We start from the raw sequence: 5,905 nt of genomic DNA, 5'->3' as shown, positions 1-5,905 counted from the left end.
TTAAAAAGGGAAATTAAAATGCTATTAGCATTACATCGAAGTTATTAAATGTTTATTAGTTTCTTGTTGATTGACAACAATCCTTTGTAGTAACAGAATTAGGTTCTGATAGTTCATTAATTGTTTTTAATAATAAATATTCTGCCTTCAGATAGTTATAAAAAGTTTTACATAAGTAGAATTTCATGACACTTGTAAATTTTTGTACAATTTTTGATTGTTTATAAACTTAGTGTTTATATTTTGATGATCATGCTTAATGTTTCCTAAAAGAGATAAATCTGTTGTTAATGCTATATAATAAAGTGGGAGTAGGAGGAGGTCCTGGGGGTTCATGATCTATGATCTATAGGGTTTTTTAGATGTACATATTACAATGCAGCCTAAATGTAAAAGAACATAAACATCCTATATTTATCTACAGATTATAGCTCCCTCTCACTGAGGGCCCCAGCTTCTCCCTTGCCAAGGTGCTGGGAAGCCTTCTTGTTGAATCTTCCTTACAGGCTGGGAAAAGCAACCATGGCTCCCAGATTGGCCAGTATCATCCAGCATTGCCCAAAATTCCACAGTTACCTCCCTTCCAAATACTCTTTAGAATCCTCATTCCCTCAGGGTAAGAGAGATCCTCCAACTGTTAGTAACTGAAACCAATTCACAGAAAGCAGAGAAGATATATATCTCAAAATGTGCTTTAAGGATGCTAACAAGATTTCACTAAAAAAAGGTCCCCAGGTAAAAGGTTAGGAGATTGTTAAACAAAGCTAACATATTCGCTTGTTCGTGTTTACCACCATTCTATTCAAATCTTTTACTATGATGAAATGTTTCAGATAAACTCAGTTGTGATTTCCTCCACCTGATTTTTTTGTTTTCTAGTGATGGGGAGATTTATTAACATCTCATACAAATGATGGCACACTATTCTTGGGACATATTGCTGAGTGTAATTTGTATTTATGAATATAGTTGCATAAGCTCCTTGAGGACAACCCATGTTTAGGAACTATATTTATATAAACGAAACTAAACAATAATTCATGTGAGAGGTAATTGTGAGAGGTCACTATGTTCAAAGGTTGTGATCAGGGTATGGCTGTTTTTTATTCTTCCACAATTTCTGTGGCTGAATTTCTAAGAAGCCCAAGTCCAGGTGGTCTCTGATGTCTTCTAATTCCTGCCTCCTGGGTTGAACTCATTAGAGCCTGGCTAAGAGGCCAGAGGACTCTAATGTCTTCTCACCATCTTCTAGTCTCATATGAACCTTTGCTTTGCTTTAGTTTTTACAGATGTCTGGTGTTAAGATTTGAACTTTGAGAAAAGTCTTCATCTAAATCTTGAGAAAAATCTAGGTGTTCTCTTGCAATTTAAGAAATATTTCCCTCTTGTGGTTATGGATATTCAGTGAATAACAGAGTAGTGTGTGTTTACAATTAGCATTGCCCTTGCATAATGAGCTACCTGAGGTCACGAGATACAGAGATTGTTGGATAATGACAGGATTCAGTCATTCCTGGGTTCAAGGACATTATCATCTCCCGGTACCCTATATCCCAACTCTACTCTTAACAGATCCTTCAACCCCAATACACACACACCAGCCCAGTGCGTGTTCAAAAGTTCCAGGCTTTTATTGAGCCTACAGCCCATCAGTAAGATGCTTTCTCTCTTCCACAGTAGTTTTATGATGGAGTCAATGATTGACCAGCCTCCAATTATTGCTAGATAAGGTACATACACACCTAGACTTCTAAAAAATTTTTTCCTTGTCACAAAACCAATACCCTAAAACAACATTAAATAGTTAATTTAGATTGATGAAATCTTGACAGTCTAAGTATTCATAAAGTTAGCTGACTTCTAGAGTGTACATAAAACAGCAGCCTTTATGCTCCTACATATTCTCCATGGCAGTCAGCCAGATAGAGCCTTTGGAAGACAGAAAACTCATCCTGGAGCCATTGAAGTTTATTCCTGCCCATTCTGAAAAATTGGCTGATATTGATAATTGTTATAAAAAGTTTACCCCATGAGTGTCACAGGCTGCCAAGAATGTAATTGGGCTGAAACCAAGGCTGGTATAAAGCTTGCATCTGGTTCCGAGTCAAGGAGCCCTTACTCTTTGACTAGCATCAAGGGAATCTTCTCACATTTAGGGAAAACAGATGGAACAATTTGACTATAATAGAGTTCATTTTAAGGAACTGTCCCAGCCTGTCCCAACTGATGGCAAGTTGGACACATTTTCAAATAAATAATGAACACCAGTAAGAGTTGAGCTTACTAACCCTGGCTCAAATAACTCAAATGAGATAATATTAATCAGGCATCTGGTATGTATGAGGCATGATTCTACTCAAGATTTTACCAAATGTGACATTATAACACTAATTCTTATCCTCTTTTTCTACTAAACAATTGAAATAGAACATAGTATTTTACAATAATTAGGAAATTTTTCAGAACATTTTTAGACCATGTTTCAATTTATTATATTAATATATGGCTTTAGTGAAACAGCATTTACATGCACTCTTAAAGTGGAACCTTGATCGTATTCTACTGTCTGTGAGAGTTCCAACAGTAGCTTCCTGTACGTCTTCTCAATCTTCTTATGTGACCTGCTCAGGACTCTAAAAGACAAACACATGCCTTTTAGAAATTTGGTCAAGCATTTGAAACTTTTGAAGTTTCAACTCAACAGTGATGGAAAAATTGTATCCATAAATCTCTGTGCTCCAAAGCAACTACAATACTTCAGCAACAAAATTCAATAAGGATTTATTGTTTTTATCATATCTCAGGCACTAACTAGTCTATGTGCTAGAAATAAAAAAATATGGATAGCACATTCTTCACACAGTAAAGAAGCACACAGTTGAATAGGGAGGTAGGAAAAACTATTTCAATACAAAGAGTTCTATGATTAAGAGTAAAGACTTCTGTTGAATAAAGGTAGGCATTAGCTACATATTATGCTAGTTTAAATTGAGATCTGCTGTAAGTGAAAAATATACAATGCATTTTGAAACCTCGGTATGAAACAATATAAAATATCTCATTTCTTAAATATTGGTTACATACTGAGATGATATCGGAATGTATTGTATTAAGCAAAATATACTAGTACAATTAATTTCACCTGTTTATTTTTACTTTTGAAATGTGTGTAATTGAAAATTTAAAACATTACATTGCATTTGTAGCTCATATTAGATTTCTATTGGACAGTACTGGTACAGACTCTGATGCTAGTCTTCTTGTCTTTAAAATCCATTCTATCACTAGCTGTGAGACCTTATGCAAGCAACTTAATTTTTTTTGCCTCAGTTTCCACATGTGTAAAACAGAGCTGGTGATAATTACAGTTGTTTACTAGTTTTTCAGGATGAGAAAATGATTTTAAAACATGTAAAGAGCTATTATTATTGAAGAAGTAAGCAGACAACAGTAGATACTTAGAAGGATTACCTGACTCAGGCCAGAAGAAGTAAACTCAAAGAAGAATTTTTTTAAATGTTGTGGTTTAACTAAGCTTTAAAGAATGTTAAGAAGCTGTCCAAGTGTAATCAGAGGGGACTAGTATTCCAAGAACAGGGAACAACGTAAGTAAAGATACCAAAACTTGAAAGACTGCTGTTCCATTCCAGGAACTGAAAGTAATGTTCAAGGTGTAAGACTGCAAACTGCTCGGAAGCAGTGGTAGAAAGAGAGACCAGAGAGATAAGCATGAGCCAGATCACTGTACTGCCTTGTCCTATTCTAAGGAATTTGTGAAATTAGGTATCCCCTCTATACGACTAACCATACTGTCCTCAGAGAGTCAAAGGTAATATACAAGCAGAAGAAATGGGATAAGTAATGTTATGTAGAAGATGACCAAGCATTCATACAAAAAGTTGTTGAAGATTAAGGCATATTTTCTCCTTCCTCACTTAGCTGACTCTCGAGGCAGGATGCTTTTGTGTAGGTAGCCAATTATCTTTTCCTGTGGATTGAGCCTACTAAGCCTCCAAACCTTGTATTCATTTAACACATTTATCGTAAGCTAGGTTTGAAAATAAATTTTGGATTTCAGAAATTGAGCATGGTCCACCAAAATAAATATTAATGTTCAGATTCTATTATGATTATAGATAGACACCAACACTCATAAGATATTTATGACTTACAAAGATAAAATAGAATTAAAGACCTACTCCCAGATGAAAGAGAAAAGGCTGCAAGATCTTCTGAAAAGATCTTGAGCTGTAGAGCTGTAGGTAGTTACAATGTTATGTCATGAGAGCAGTAAAATAATAAGAAAGATGACTGTTTTGGAAGGAATATGGTGGATTAAATTTTAAATATAAGATAACATTATAAAAAGTGAAATAGACAAAAATATGTATCTATAATACACTCTAAATTTATCATAGGAGAATCTGTAACTATAAGCCTAAAGCAATAATATAAGAAAGAACTTTCATTTTGATTAGTGTCTCTTTGTTCTTTTCTCCTTAGTAAGGTTGCAATGCTTTGTCTCCCATGTTTTAAACAGAAGGATACAATAGCAGATCGCAGCCAACATTCTGCGGCAGCGCTGGAGTGCACGTTCCAAGTTGATACTAGCATGGTAAGTACCCTCAATGTTTCTTTGTAGCATGTCATTAGTATACTTCTCAGAGAGTTGGTCTAGATCCATTTCTTTGTCACCCCCACCTCAGTGTTGAACATGGCACTTGCCCTAGTGTCAGACAGGTTCTTCCTCTCACGGCAGAGTGTAGTCCCAAATAGTCTCATCAACAGCCCGTATTTATCACTCATTCATGGCTCAGCCTTACAATCTTCCTTCCATATATGTCTTTTCTTTGCATTAAATTTTTATATTTATCATCTTTTGGGTTTAAAAATTAATGACATCATCAAATCTAATTTTGAAAATAATAAAATTCTAGCTAAGACTGAGATATACCTTCAAATAAGCAAGAAATAAAAAGGAAAGAAAAACGGGAAAGTAAGTATATGCTACACAAAATGATCTCTAATGTCCTTTCAAAATCTAACCTCCTAGGAATCTATATTTTTACTGGCCATACCTTAAATCGCAAATCTACGTGAGGCTGTTTTGGGAAGGAATGGATGGAAAACCAAATTTTGAAAAGAACAAGCAATGTGGAGCAAAAAAATGATGCATAAATGGCCTTGATGTTGGGACAGCCGATTGGAAAATGCTCACGCAAACAGTGATGGAATGTGACAGAAGCTATCAAAATCCAAATCCACACAAGCATTCAAATTGTTTCTCATCTGGATGCAGTATTTTCTCCTAGTCTGAAATGCAATTACAAATAATGGCTTTCAAAACCTCTCAACCAGTGCCCAGTGAGTGAGGCATGTTTCTGCTGTCAAACATTTAGGCCATCTACTTGCTAGTATGCTGTGATTTGATGCCCAGGTTTCTTTCTGTGCCATGTAGCTGTGATCCAGGATGAAACTGGAAAAACATGGTGCAGTGACAGGATGATAAATGAGGTTCACCACATTTAAAGGTTGGGTTGTCCTCTTATATTCTTGGCAACAGAAACAGTTTTACCAATATTTCTGCCCTGAAACACATTATTCCTTAATGTTTCAAAGTCAAACAGCCAATGCCCGCAATATATAAGAGGACACATGGGGAGATCTTTTTGCTTTAACATAGATGCCCAAATTCAAAATTCTTGTTTTAGAATAGGACATTTTATAGACAAGGATTTTGTTTGTTATAACTAAGCAAATTTATATTTTGAAAATTCCAAAATAAAAGGACATATTAGGGTACAAAGATTCTGTTTAGTGAAGATTCTTCACCTTAAAACAAGATTCACCACATTTCATTTAAAATGCAATCAATGCGCAGATTTTTAATACATTTTTTTTTTTT

At 35.1% G+C, this 5,905-nt stretch overlaps 1 protein-coding gene across 1 annotated transcript in view; it reads right to left on the bottom strand.

Annotated features, from left to right (window-relative positions):
• Positions 1-5,905, bottom strand: part of DPP10 (dipeptidyl-peptidase 10 (non-functional)) — a 670,962-nt gene that overhangs the window by 495,696 nt on the left and 169,361 nt on the right. The window lies entirely within an intron of this gene.

This window comes from Propithecus coquereli, unplaced genomic scaffold, assembly GCF_000956105.1.
Source record: "Propithecus coquereli isolate 6110/MARCELLA unplaced genomic scaffold, Pcoq_1.0 Scaffold348, whole genome shotgun sequence".
In the NCBI taxonomy this organism is placed as follows: domain Eukaryota; kingdom Metazoa; phylum Chordata; class Mammalia; order Primates; family Indriidae; genus Propithecus; species Propithecus coquereli.
This window is presented reverse-complemented; position numbering and strand designations above follow the sequence as displayed.